The sequence below is a fragment of the Salvia splendens genome, chromosome 2 (assembly GCF_004379255.2).
Source record: "Salvia splendens isolate huo1 chromosome 2, SspV2, whole genome shotgun sequence".
Classification (NCBI taxonomy): Eukaryota; Viridiplantae; Streptophyta; class Magnoliopsida; order Lamiales; family Lamiaceae; genus Salvia; species Salvia splendens.
The window spans coordinates 17,379,088-17,394,816 of NC_056033.1; the positions used below are offsets into that span (position 1 = coordinate 17,379,088).

Here is a 15,729-nt window from a genome sequence, read left to right on the forward strand (position 1 = left end):
CATCAGGGCTCCGCTTGAGGCGTGCAAGGTACTCACACGAAGCTCTTTCGACAATGAGTACAATGGTGATCTCAAGAGGGAATTTGAACTTTGTCTTCACAGGCAAATTCCAGTTTGAATCGGACCTCCCAATCCGGCTTGGCTCCTTGTCATGTCCCCACCTTCTTCTCGGACCCCAATCAACCTATGAACCTTGACATCGTTGTATTCTATAATTGTGAATACCCGGATTCACATCATCCTCTCATTCTTTGTGAAAGGATTTGTCCTCAAATCTGGTTCTTCGATTCTTCTTTAGGACACCCGAATTCACATCATCCCCTCCTTCTTTTGAAGGATTTGTCCTCAAATCCCGATCAAGTATAGCTACAAAATTGAGCGAGTCCAAATCAAATATCATAGTACCATACAAGAGGTTAATTTCACTTCGGAACCCAAAAGACATTTCACTAAAAAGGAGATGGTTATCACAATCACAATCAACAAACCAACTTCCACTACCACATTCAAAATCGAATTTAGTAATGAGAACAAAGTAGACCTCATACTTAAGATAATTTTCTTGAAGCTTACAAGGAATCATACCAAGTAAAGAATCAATGTTGTCAACATGATGCTCACTTAATTGCTCCAAAACTTTGAAGAAGTGATCATTATTATGAGAAGAATGTGACAAAAAACTATCATGCATAGCATGTAGGATATGCTCAACACAAGACATGTGAACCTTGTAAAACACCACGTGAATTTTGTAAACCTTAACATCAATTAACATAAGGAACTTATCAAAATAAGCCCATCGCAATTGCTCTAACAATTTCAAGACAAGGGCACACACATGGGAACAAGGCATTATTATGACTTTAATCACAACATAACCCACAAAAGACATGTGGGTGGAAAAGTCCTTCACAAAACGACGCTTGAATCATGTTTTTGCATCAATTATATATCAATTGGTTATTTTGATAAGTTTTGAAGGAAAAAGGCCTAAAATGTTGATTCCTGATTATTCTCTAAAGGATATCAATCTCTTTGTTTTCAAAATATCTTTACGTAGATATCTTGCACGCTTCAATCGGAGCTATATAAAATAAGTTACGCCCACTTTACGAATATTGCACGCCACTCCATGGAGTCTATGCAGGCTAGATCAATCCTCACCATAAGCCACGCATGGCGGCGGGTCTTGATAGTATAATTTTAGGTCTTTTCAAATCAATACTCAATTTCACTAAGTTATCTCTAATATTACCACTTCACTACATGAATACAGCTTCGCATGTACTCCTTCCGTCCCAACTAAGTTGAGTTGTATTCTTTTTTGGGATGTCCTAACTAAGTTGAGTCATTTTCCTTTTTGTAAAAAAAAACAAAACGTCTAATCACTCTTACTTTATTCCACCACCTATTTTACTCTCTCTTTATTTCTTCTGTTTTATTCATCTCTTTTACTTTTCAACACAATTTCTTAATCTTCGTGCCAATAAGTTTTTTATCAACTTAGTTGAAACGGAGGGAGTAGTAATTTATTGTATCGATCCATAGGGAAGGACGAATTTACAGTCCGTCCCCATTAGCCGCTCGAGCATTGACCCAGGAAGAATCCATTAAATTATTTTATCAGCTTATTGGTAATCTATGATCAAATTCCTTTCCTAGTACCCTAACCCCAGGGGAATACGAATCTCCTTGCCTCCTTGAATGAGAGATGTCCTAAATCACTAGACGATGGGAGCCACTTTGACCAACCGCCCTCATACTATGATCCGTTTTTTAAAATTGTCAATATAACGGAATGATTAGATCCTAAGGATCTTTCCGTTTTCACAATTATTTAACTTCAAACTAAAGAATAACATTAGAACAAGAACTTTAGTTTGACAATTCAGTTTATATGTTGCAATAACAAATGAAAGATACTTCATCGGTCCCGTTGTAGAAGAGGTGTTTCTTATCGACACGAGAATTAAGAAAAATTATGTTAAGTAAGTTAGTAAGGAGGGAATAAAGTATGAAAGAAAAAAAGGTAAAGAGATGGAGAAAGAATAAAATAAGAGAGAGTAAGTAGGAAAGAAGAAATGTGATGATTTTTTGCCAAAAAATGAAATAACTCAACTTCAACTACAACTACAGTGAGACAACCTAAAAAGGAATACAACGCAGCTACAGAGGGACGGAGGGTGTACAAAAGAGCAAGACGAATTAAGACATGTATTCCAAACACTCTGGGATAATACGGGGATTCATCCTAATATTCAATTCTATCTTATGAATTGTGGGACTATAAAATCAACTCTCGATGTTAGCGTTGAACATGTTTGACATATTTCAATAATTCAAGAATAGCCGAACAAATATTCCATTAATCAACTTTTGTTTATCTAAGAATCATACAGATGCGCGAGACTTAAAGATCAATTACTATTGATAATTGATTCACTATCACAATGATCCATCTTGTGTCATCTAAACAAATTGTAATTGATTCACTATCACAATGATCCATCTTATTCAAGGTTGAAGAGACATTTAAATAATATTAAGTAAATACTACAATTGATACACCAAAAGTAATAGATCCAAACAATAAAATTGTGGTAAAGACGATCATAAGATAGAGAAAAATATAGAATATAACAAACGATTGATTTATCCATCTACATGTTTAGAGCAACACAAAGTTCTTTGCCAATCATAATTAAACTAGGAACAATTATATAAAGATAAGAAGCCATAAAAATCATAATCCCTCCGTCCACCATTAGAGGTCTCATTTCTTGGTGGTACAGATTTTAAGAAATGTTAGGAAAGTGGTTAAGAGCATTAGCAATGGTTGGGTCCTCCCATAGGACCCTTCTTTTTTTATTATTATTTCCACATCAACATTTTTTTAAATGGCCTATCTCCCCACACTGGAAGGGGAGTGCCCTTCCCTTTCCATTTCATTTCCACATCATCATTATTTTGTTTTAGTTTTTTAGCACTTCTATATTTAATACTCCCTCCGTCCCTCATGAATATGAACTCTTTCATGTTTAGTCCGTCCTACAAGAATATGCATTTTCTAATTTTGGAAAGTCTTCTCTCTCTAATGAGGTGAGACTCATTCTCCACTAACAATACTTTATTTACTTTTTCTCTCTACCTCTCTCTTACTTCACCAATTTTACAATAAAACCCGTGTCGACCCCAAAGTGCATATTCTTTGGGGACGGAGGGAGTATATTATTAAACTAATTAAATTAAAATGTGAAAATATTATAGTATATGAAATAAATTTTAATTTATCTAAAATATGTGAAAACTTATTAATTAATTAAATGAAAACCGAAATTAGGCCATCTCAAATATAGTCCATTAATTTAATAAAATTATTGGCCCACTAATTTATAGTTTAAAAATAAATTAGGGTTCCATCTTCTTAATCTTCTTCTTCTTCTTCCAACATTTCTTCCTCTCTCTTTCTATTTCAGCAAAAAAAAAAAGGAAAAAGAAGATCATAGAGCCGATCCATGCCCCATTTGGATCGGCCAAGGCTGATACATCGACCTTTTGGGGGAGAGGGGAGGGCGCTTTTTAGCCGCAATGGTGGGGCGATGGAGGCCGACGGGGAAGGCTCCTCCATCGGCCCTCCATTGAGAGTGGTCTAATGAAATATGAACTCCACTTATGTATATTAGTTTTAAATGAAATGTGAGTGGAATGAGTTAGTTGAATGTGGGACCCTATTACCATTTATAGTGAAAATGAACCGAGACTCAATTAGTACCATTTCTCTTTTTTTGTGTAAAAGAAAAATGCACAAAACTTGACATAACATTTTCGTCCGTCTCACAAAAATATGTGCATTCCATTTTTGGAAAGTAAATATCAATTTAATAATATATGTCCCACTATCCACTAACTCTACTTTAACTATCATTATCTTCCTCTCTCTTACTTTACCATATCATTCTCTTCCTCTCTCTTACTTTACCAATTTTATCTTAATTCTCGTGCCACCTCATCCACCCATATTTTTATGGGACGGAGGGAGTATGTTTTTTTTAACGTGGGGGTAAAATTATATTTTTACAATGAATTTGAATGTATTGTTAAAAGAAGTTCTTGTCTATACATATGTAGTAGTAATAAATTCAAATTTCGAAAAAAAAAGAAAAATTGAGTTTCATGAAATAACTTTCAAGCCATTTTTGACCACCAAAATCCAAAATTATGAGTAATATTAAAATGCTAGCATCCAGGCTTTCCAACGTTAAATTTGAAATTGACTTCAGACTCCAGAACAAAACTTGGACTGTGGCAGATTTGAGAAAACATAGTTTAAAATTCATATATATTTGTGTATGCCAAAGCTCAACATGGTCCTGCAGTTAATAAGTTCTAGATAGTATTGACAAAAATAGTTGTATAATTGGGCCAACACATCTAACTTTAGTGGGCTAGCGACACACTGTCTCGTTAACCTTCCACTGCCAAGAGCGGGAGGTGGTTGTTGCTCTGTGAAACCAGCCTGACGCAATGCCCTCCACACTATAGGCCAAGAAACCCATGCCTTCGCACAAGATCCATGGCCCAACTCATGGCTTGGAACGGGCAGGCCAGAATTAGCGCCACAAGGCCAAGTCAGTTGGTTTAGGCCAACATCCAACCAATTTAATGTCCCCACTTGGGTTATAAGCCAATGTCACAAGGCCCGGCAATATACATATGTAGTTGACTCATTTATATATTTGAATAATTTAAATTATTATATCAATATGGGACAAACATGAAAAACTTGGACATAAATTATTTGGTGCTAATACGACACAAATTCAGTTGGCTTATTGAGTTATTGTATAAGTAGATCGACTCATTTTCTGGAGAATCTCAGATGTAAAATATTGTGACGCGAGATTCAATGTTGAATATGAGCTAAAACTTTAGTAGATACACTCCACACAAATTATTTTTACAAACGCATGCCCCACTAACACAAATTATGACGCAGGCTTGATCATTTGGGCCGACCTTAGTCTGACACCCCTCCGAAGTGCAATGGAGATTGCCAAACTAGGCCATGGGTGTTATGGATCGCCCATTGACCCCGTTCAGGTAATTATGTTTCTTTTCTTTCTTTGATTTATGCATTTGCTTTTCCAATACTTTAGCTATTAGCCTTTGGATATAGGATAATTTTATTTATCTTTAATCTTTATGAGGATTCATTGCATTATTTTTAGTTTAAGCCTTCTTGTTTTTACATGGAGGATTTGAGAATTCATGTTCAAGAATATCACTATATAACAGTGTGATAAATAAGACTTGGATAGAAATGGTTGTGTAGTCTTATAGCAAGATTGTCAATGATATCATCACCTAAGTAACATAGCCAGTGGCGGAGCCGGAATTTTAAAGATGGGGGCCCAAATTGCCATTAAAATTTGAGTGTGTTCAGTGCTAACGATGCGGAAACAACTCGAACATGAGCAGTATAAAAAGCCGCGCGTGAGAAATGGATGATGAGAAAATTAATTAGTGAATAGATTTTTTAGAACATAGCACATATTTTTACTAATAATTTATGATATTTTCGTACTCCTAGTATTTATTATCTACTATTATAGATTTTTTATAATTAAGGGCATCACATTAAAATTGATTTTATTAATATCATATAGTAATCTTTTATAATATTTATGAAATCAAAGAATTAAGTATTTTATAATCTTAAATTATGAAAATCATTCTTTAATGATTAAATATTAAAATGATTTATGTAAAAAATTACTAGTCAAAAAAATCAATAAAAGTTAATGTGAAAAATCCATAAAATATAAATGAATATGAGAAAACTAACAAAAAAACACTAATTTAATATAAAAAAATTCACAAATGAATTATGTGTATAACTTTAAAATCAAATTTACTAATACTATTTATTAGAACATATATTATTATCATAACTAAATATTATTTATACAAAAGTACTAATAGTATGTTGGGACACCCCAAATGTGGTATATGAGTCTAATATCTTGGGACGGAGGGAGTACTAATTATAAACCTAATAAAACAAATAAATACAAAAGAGAAGAAATAGATTCTAAAATATCAAAATGCTCCAGGTGAGACTTGAACACGGTCTTCACTATTAAAATGCCAGAATTGTAGCTAATTGTGCTAGCATTTCATAGTTTAAATGTTACTTATATGTATTATATTGTCCTGATACAATTTTTTCCTCTCGGTGCTTGAATCATAAAATAGTACTCTCTCTGTCTTAATCTTCTCTATATTATCCTCTCTCTTACATTACTCTCTCTACATTTTAACTATTTATTATCATTTTTTCAAAACGAGTACAAAAAAGAAATGATTAAACTACCTTGGGACTGAGGGAGTATGTAAAAAAACGTAATTACGTAAAACATTTTTTTAATGGTTAAATGAACATAAATTTAAAGGCCGCGCCAAGGAGGACTCGAACCTGAGACCTTTGGCCTCGAACATTATTAATCTCTTTATCGCTTGGCCAACTCACACACAGTATGTAAAACGTTTATTATTATGAATTGTTAGGTTTTTCCAAATGAGGAAAAACCTTCCAAAAAGAGGCATATGCTGTTTGAATTGCTACGAGCACACGGTACTCTTTAGTAAAAGGCGCAAGAATAGTTCGCTATGTGCTCAAAGCGCAGATGTGTATTTTGTTTTATCGCATATTCTTCTATTTATTTACACTACAGCCAATCTTGTTTGGTCTCTCTTCGATTTGGGATTCTTGTTAGTATTAGTTTTTGTATATCATCCTTGTCTTTGATATCTTGGATTTTCTGTACACCTCACATATATGTTATCAGCTCTTTTAGCTCGACGACCATTCTAATACCAAAAGTGGCATCAAATTGGTCTAAATATAGAGGATTTGATGATTAATATATTATTTTTTTTAAAAATAATATAAGAATTAGACTAAAAATGGATAGGGGAGGAAAACGCAGGCCCCCACTAACACAAATTATGACGCCGGCTTGGGCCAACCTTAGTTGAGCGCCCCTCCAAAGTGCACTGGAGGTAGGGCTGGCAAATCGTGCGGATTGGGTCGTTATCGGGTCAACCTGATAATGACCCAACCCAATAAGGCCTAACCTGAACCCGACCTGTTAAGGAAACTGCAAATCCGAACACGAACCCGACCTGCTACCTTCAAATCCGAACACGACCTGCACCCGACACGAACCCGTTATCGACACGATATAATATGGGTTGACACAACACGATAACAACCCGAACCTGATATTACACGATTAAAACATAATATTACACGATTAAACCTTAATTTTTAACCTAATTTACACAATTAAAATTCGTTTTATACTATTTAAACCTAATTTATAAGAAATTAAAACATTAAAGTAATATATATTTTTTTAAATAATAATAAAATAATATTATTATTTCTTAATGGGTTACCCGTATCCGACCCGCATCCGACCCGAACCCAACCCGAAATTATCGGGTTCTTAATGGGTCAACCCAGTAAGGACACGGATCCATTAAGACTTGACCCCAACCCAATAATTTCGTGCGGATTCGTGTCGGATTATCGTGTCGTGTCGAAAATTGACAGCCCTAAATGGAGGTCACCAAACTAGGCCATGAGTCTTATGGATTGCCCATGGACCCGTCCAGGTAAGTATATTTCTACAATTCCTTTCTTTCCTTTATGCTTGTACTATTCCAATTCTTGAACTATTAGGCTTTCGATGTGGGATATATATGTTTTCTTTAATCATTATGAGGATTGCCAACTTCATATTTAGCCTTTTTTTTCCTAGCACTAGATGCCAACTTATTAAGATCATTAGGTCATATGGCGAGGATTGTAGAGCATTCGCAACAAACCAATTTGGCTTCATCTTTATTACCTAATACGAATATTATGAAATTAAAATAGAATTAATGGGTTTTTCCAAATAGGCACATGTTGTTTGAATAGCGACGTACACACGATATTATTTAGTAAAAGACAGAAGAATAGTTCGTTATATACACAACTCACAACTACGTGATTTATCAGATTGAGAATTTCAGCATTTATAAATGCGCCTTAACATTGTTTGGTTATTTCTATGATACGGGATTCCTTCTCAATCACACAACAAAATAATTAATTATGGAAAATTTTAGAATATTAGTATAATTTTTAGCAAGTGTAATAATAAAATTATAAAATTAAACTAGAAGTAGTGAGGTTTTTCCAATAATGAAACCACCCTCCAAAAAGTTGTGTATGCTGCTTGAAAAGCAACGAGCACACAGTATTCTTTAGTAAAAGGCCAAAAAATAGTTTGTTATGTGCTCAACGTGCAGCTGCATGGTCTGTAATCTTAAGAATTTCAGTATTTATAAAGGCTGCCTTTGTACTATTTTGTTATTGTAACGATGTGGGATTCCTTCTCAGATGCACAAGTAGGGTTCATACTATACAACTTTGAGTTAAGTTTGTTTTCCTAAATTAACACTTACAAGTGCAGCAATGGTGGTTCACTACCTGTTATCTCAATTGGAATTTGTAACAACTACTCTCTCCGTCGCTCTCGGGCTAAGTGAGGTACTTCTATTTTGGCATAGGACTTTCGAAAGTAATGAGTTAAATATTATTACTTCCAATTCAAATTTAAGAACTAGCTATAATGTTTCGTCCGGTTACTTAAATTTACACTTTTATTAGCTTCCTCTATTTTGATTTGTACTATTATATATCAAAATTGTGAAAATCACTATTATTATTTATTACTCCATCCATCTTAAAAAAATATAAGGACATTTGAGATGACACAGAAATTGATGCATAATTGATAAAGTAAGAGAGATGAGGAGAACCAAAGTTGGTCTGGTTTCATCATCAACAAATCTAAAAGCTGAATTTTTAATGAAATTTCCTAATCATAGGGATCAGCGGTGAAGTCGACCGAGTCTCGACCCCAGAATCAGCCATTAATTAAAAAACAACATGTATGCATTTTTAGGTTAATGCCGTTATAATAATAGAATTGACTAGTATCCCATTTGGTTATGATTTTATAATTTATATCAACAACAAAATTGATATCATGCTAATTGTTGAGGTGCAATGAATTATTTCATATGCCATCATAGCCGTATACATGGTCATTAAAGACGGAGAAAGATAGTAGTAGTAGTAGTAATTAAGCTAAAAATTTGGTTAATAAATATATAATCAAGATAATCATTCAACTCTAATATCTTGAAATAATAGTATATCTTTTGGTATCAACTTCATTGTTTAATAAAGCATCATTCCACAACAAATTTCCATTTCTTTCACATGTAAGAATATGTCTATAATTGGTGGGTGGGAGATCATTTGTTTGTTTTAGTAATATGTGTATTAACAATAGAACTTTAAAAACAGTAACAAAAATCATTAATTTTAATATAAATTTTTTTATTTTTACACATGATCTAATTTAGGTGAAATAGTGTTTATTTTAACATCTGACAAATTCAAGAAGAATAACAACACATGTGGGTTTTATAATATTTTTCAATATATTTAACAAATAACTCAGCAATATCATCAGTTTAAAACATGTATTCGTCAAATCAACATGTTAAAAATATGAAATTTGGATTTTTTGTCATGCGAAAATTGAGAATAATGTTACTAGTATTCATAGTTTTTATGATTTTTTTTCAATTTTGTGAGGCAAATAATTTCATCCAAAATTCATGATTTTTCTGGCAGTTTTCTCTTTAATGAAACAATGACATTTTGAGTATCACTAAGAGATGTTGTTTTGTACATAGACGAACAATTGAGAAAAAAAAATGAATTTTCATGATATTATATTCCGCTTTCAAATCTTGATAAACATGAATTTAATCAAATTTTATAGTTTAAATAACTTATTTTTTAAATTAAAAAACATTTATTACATAGTTTTGGAAAAATTTACAAGAATGCCATTTTAATTTTAATTTTTTTTGTTAATTAAGATTGGTTTTATTAATCGTGCATGATTTGCAGGGTCATACTGAATTAATCGTCTATGGAGTATTGAATTCAAAACGTCATACTGAACTAAAAATAAAAGAAACTCTAAACCCTCAACGATATCAATTAGTGATTAAGGATGAATTGTTGTGTGATTGACTAACGAGATTAATGTGTGCCAATTTATTCTTAATAATGAGATTGGTGTGATTAATTAACTAATTAATATTTACCTTACGTATATTTATTTTGAATTTTTTACATTCCCAAAAATAATTGAGAAAATGATTAATAATGTAATAATGGTAAGTAAATTGAAAAATTACAAGTTTGAGCATTTTTATTTTTTTATTTCAAGTGGAATTGAATGTCCAAGTTCTATTATAGAAGTACACGTTAACCAAAAGTTGGTTTGATTGAAAACTATAAATCTACCGAGTTAATTGCATATCTGATTACAAGTTAAATGCATATGAAGAAAATATAAAAATTTATTAAAAACATGGATATGTACATTGACATTGTTTTTCAAACTTACTGCATTTATATAATATAAAAATATATTAAAAACATGGATATGTACATTGACATTGTTTTTCAAACTTACTGCATTTATATATTTTTGTCTGCATTTATGCATATTTATCAAGTGGAGCACTAGGGTGACACCATGTTTAGAATGACACCATAACACTAATCCTAGCCCTTAAATCTATAAAATGGACGTCCAGGATTGAATTGATGAAATAGAGTTCGGATTGTAGTCTTATGTATTCGATATTGCAGGCATGTGTATTTTAGTCAATTCCAAAAAATATAATATGTAAACTGCAAATGCTACTTGGTAAAATTACAATATTCATAGAGTAATACTGCAACCCGATAAGGTAAAAAACTATAACGAATGTTGCAGGCGCGTAACAATGCAATATTCATAGAGTAACACTGCCAGTTTCGATCTTAGTCACTTTTGGGCTAAGATCATGTTGTTGGAATATTATATTTTGATCTCATTTACGGGTTGGGGATCTGCCTTAACCCCCCGCCCACAAAGGGCGATTTTTGATTAAAAACAAAAAAAAATAATAATTAAAATAGGCTGTCACATGACATCTTGAGAATCACACGATCTTCAGATCTAATGATCTAAAATAATAGTATAACGTTACAATAAAGAGGATTGTCATATTAATACAATCCCTATTTATCAATATCATCATTATCTAATAAAATTATTCATATCACAAATTTGTGATACAAATTATAATACTCATAATTTTGTGATACAGGTTTCATCCATCCTTTCTATAAAGGATTACTAAGTTACAGCACTACATAAAGTACGACAAAAATAGCACTACATAAAGGATTATTAAGTTACAGCACTACATAAAGTACGACAAAAATAGCAACTGAGGAAGACGAGGGAAAGAACAATTAGGGGTGGAGAAAATACCAAATATTGCACTTACAGTACCGAAAATGCCGATTTTTCGATATACCGCAATTTTTGGTATAGTATGATAGCATACCGAAATCTTTCGGTACAGTAATGGTCTCAATTTTCCTATACCGTGGTATACCGAATATTCGGTATATACCATAGATTCGGTATACTGCGGTGTACCGAATCCTTGGTGCATGCCCAAAAATCGGTATATGTTGAACTTATATAAATTTCATATTATGTTTAATATAGTTATATACTACAAAATATAATTAAAAAGAAAAAATCATCGAAAATTCTACTTTTAAATATTTTATGTATAAAATAGATTTTTTTTCATAACGGTATTACTGTATGCCGTACCGTACTTCTATATACCGTATAAGTGCGGTATACCGCAATAACGGTAAGATAGCGGTATCAAAAATTAACCAGCGGTATACCAAATTCAGTATGGTATCGGTATGATATTTTGTCATACCACAGTTTTCGGTACGGTATGCGGTATGGCGTTCTTGGTACGATATACCGTACCGACCCACCTTTAAGACCAATAAATACAACATACTATGCTCAACTTGGCAATGTGCTATACATATAGTAATGGGAGTGCGTTAGTGTCAAAATCTATTTTACATGTAAAACGTCAATAATGTACATTTTACTCACTAGTAATGTACATTTTATTTATATGAGGTGCGTTATAATGCTAACTTTTCTTAAATTGCTAATTTGCTAACTCATCAACATATGTTTATTAAAAATGTTAACACGATCACATTAAAATGTCAACACATATATTGTGTTGACATTTAAATATTAATATCAACACAATGTATTAAAATATCAACTTAAGTTTATGTTGACATTTCATTATCATCGTGTTGACATTTTTAATATACTGTGTTTATGAGTTAGCAAGTTAACAACGGATCACACCCAATAGCGCGCCCCTGCCCCTTCCAGTACAGCATGCCTTTCTACCTCCAGTACGTAGGACTCTACCACCTTCTACCACACTGCCTACACCACCACGGTGACAGCACCGTGCTGTCTGCCAGCCCCGATATTCTGCAGACTTGGTCTCCGTTCCCAGCCTTGCTGCGATGTTTAGTTCCTGTTGCTGACCACCAGTCCACACCCATGGTGGTTCCCTTTTCGGATTCCCTATTTTCATCAGGGGGCGCTCCATTCTCCTATCTGGTCATGCTGCGATTCCTACATATAGTTGGCAATCTTCTATGGTTCGATGCTCTGCTACTACCCTAAAGCATGAGTTTGAACCTCCACCGGACACAATGATGTGTTTCGAATTTTAACTGAGCCTTGAGGGCAAGGCTATTTCGAGAGTAAGGCAATTGATACGGATTGATAAGGCTCGTTTCATGCATTGGTTTTGGGTGATATTACATGCTTTTTGGGGGAGATAATGCGCAAATTTAAGCTTAAGTGTGCAGATATTTGCTGTGTCAAGTAGATGCTGCAAATTGTCCGAGCATATGCAAAATGAGCAGAAAGAGAGTAAATATTGTCAAAAATCCGCTAGGCCAAGGAGAATTATCAGGAGAGCAGGTGCGTGAAAAATCTGCCGGCCCTAGGAATGCACACAAATTACCTGGGGCAGGGAAAATGGAGCAGAAAAAGTGAAGAAATGAACAGTTTTAAAAGATCCTATTTTAAGGGTATAAACATCAAATCATGAAGAGCATACCCTAGGGATTTGAGCTTGAAGCCTCCCTATATAAAGGGACCAACATGAATGAAGAAGGCAGCGCTTAATGCTACCATTCTCGTAGTTTAGGTAGGAAACTCTCATAGGCGCTTAACGCCACCGCTTTCTTAGCTTAGTTTAGTTGAGTTGCTGATTTCTTAGCTTAGTTTAGATAGTTAACTGCTTTCTTAGCTCAGTTCGATGGTCTCGACGGGGGAATTGACGACTCCAACGTTGGATCCTTGCTTTCTTTACCGCTTTTGAGATGATGTAGTTGGATCTCGAGTTTCATCAGAGGAATTGATGACTCCGCCTTTGGATCTTGACTTATTTCCAGTTTTATGAAGCTTTGGTGTTTATTTTCATGTTGATGATGCTATTTACTCATGTTTCTAGGATGCTTTTCACAATTGGTGGCTTAGATGCTTAGATCCATGCTGTGTACATGATTTCCAGTAGTTTAGAGGTTGAGATCTAGTTGTTCACGTGCTCGATTTCTGAGATCTGTTAGTTTAGGTGATGCATGCAAGGTTAATCTATGTTTATTCCGCTTTTTGCTTGACCCAGGAGAGTAGATCTGGGAATTCTAGCTTGAATTTCGTGTTTACGTCTCGTTTTAAAGCATGCTTTGTTTTATTTCGTCAATGGTGTTGAAGTTCTGTTCCATGCTCTGTGTTTACTTGGTTGTTTGGAGAAGATCTTGTTGAAAGGAGGAACACGTGCACACGACACACGTGCAAAAATCCCTCTCTTCACGGATGTTGGTTGGAGTGGAGTGATTTGGCCAGAATAATAGGGAAGTAGTTAGTGGGGAAATCCCAAGATTATCTCACATGATTAGTTATTTCAATTTCAGAGATTTTATTGTTCTTTGAATTATTGTAGATTTGTTTAGCCGCCTATATAAGGTGGGCCAGTAGGAGTAGCTGATATCTTTGGGGAGATCAATATTCTGGACGGCTTTTACCCTGGCCTCCTGTGTGAGGATCGACCTCCTTCGTGAGGATTAGTTTTCTTGTATTCCTTTCATTATTTCCATTCAATTATTTACAATTCTTGTTCTTTTAATCCTTTATTCCTAGTATATGTTCTCTTTCGTTAGTCTTGAGCCTTTTACTCCTATCAGATTATGGCGTAGTCAGTTTGTTTACGTGATTGTAATTGGTTTCTTAGCATATATCTGGAGTCTCAAGTTCAATTTTGCAAGTTTATAACATTTTGCGTAGTTCGTTAGTGATAAGGCTCATTTCATGCATCGGTTTAAGGGTAAAATGTACGCTATTTGATCGGTTTATCGTGCAAAACAAGTGTTAAATGTGCATGAATGTCACTTGACCAAGGCAACAAGGCCAAACTGATCAAGTGAGTAAAAAAGGTGAAAAGGCCGGATATCGGGGGAGTTGATCAATTGGGGAGATCAAGCAGTTAGGAGGGGACCGCAGGCTTCTAGAAGAAGAACACGTGAGGAAATGAGCTGGATGTGGCGCACCGTTCTGTTATCAAGGTTGGTTTTCACAGTTGTGAGATACATAAATTGTTTTGTGGTTGTTTGCCATTATGTATCAAGCATAGTATGTGATAAATAGTTTTATTTCTTCTCAGCCAAATTCTTAATAATGTCTGCGAACCTTAATGAAATCAAACTCGAAGGCCAAAATTATGTAGATTGGAAATATAAAATGGATAAGATTCTCATTGCTGAAAACTTAAAGTTTGTATTCACCAATTCATGTTCTCTATTTCCTTGACAAAATTCTATAAAGAAAGTTTAAGAATGCATTTCATGCATGTGCCTGACAAGTTCTTTGAGATAGAAGGTCAAACTACTTTCTTTTAAGTAGTAAGACACGTCTTGGTTTATATTGATGAAACAAGAATATCCAATAAGGACGATGTCCAGATTCTATTGGAATATCCACAAGAGATAGAATGTTTTGAGGCATCTTCTGATTCAGTTACTCAAATAGTTTCTACACTCAGTTCATCGCCAAATATAGTAGGAAGTGATTATATGAAGGTTGTTACTTAAAAGTTGGAAACCTTCTACATGATATTCACTTTATTACTTTTGGAGGAAGATAACATGATAGTTGACGAATTCATTAAGGCTGCATCTTTCCTATGTCTTAGTTCAATCGAACAGAAGACTAGCAATGGAAAGAGGGAAGAGCTGAATTGTCATCAATGAAAGCTATAAAGGCACGAAAAATTAGGTGAAAAGGCAAAAGAGAAGATGCATTGTGAGTCGGATTGACCTCTTCTACAGAAGGACAATGACTTAGATAACAATGCAATTTCTAAAAGAGAGATCTAGATCCAGTTGGACAGTTGTTGCAATGGGAACTATTTTTTTATGGTCACTTTATTGTTTTGTTTTGATGTATAAGACTTTGTTTTATTGGTACAGTTTAGTTTGGAAAGAATTCAGTTTCAGTTTCTAAACTTGTTAATGATTAAATGATGTTCGATGTCATTTGATAATGCGTGCATTATTGACAAATGTGGATCGAATATCTATCATAGTACCATAGAAAAACAAATTATACATCATAGTATCTAAAT

The 15,729-nt window shown here is 33.9% G+C and overlaps 3 non-coding genes and 1 pseudogene across 3 annotated transcripts; all 4 read right to left on the reverse strand.

The window, feature by feature from the left end:
- Nucleotides 1-4,961: 4,961 nt before the first annotated feature.
- On the reverse strand, nucleotides 4,962-5,108 carry LOC121793251 (annotated as a pseudogene).
- A 1,460-nt stretch (nucleotides 5,109-6,568) lies between these two features.
- On the reverse strand, nucleotides 6,569-6,688 carry LOC121793162. The gene has a single exon (XR_006049005.1). It is a non-coding gene; the product is annotated as a U5 spliceosomal RNA (small nuclear RNA).
- Nucleotides 6,689-7,938: 1,250 nt separating this feature from the next.
- On the reverse strand, nucleotides 7,939-8,055 carry LOC121793169. The gene has a single exon (XR_006049011.1). It is a non-coding gene; the product is annotated as a U5 spliceosomal RNA (small nuclear RNA).
- Nucleotides 8,056-8,244: 189 nt separating this feature from the next.
- Nucleotides 8,245-8,363, reverse strand: LOC121793165. The gene has a single exon (XR_006049008.1). It is a non-coding gene; the product is annotated as a U5 spliceosomal RNA (small nuclear RNA).
- Nucleotides 8,364-15,729: the final 7,366 nt, after the last annotated feature.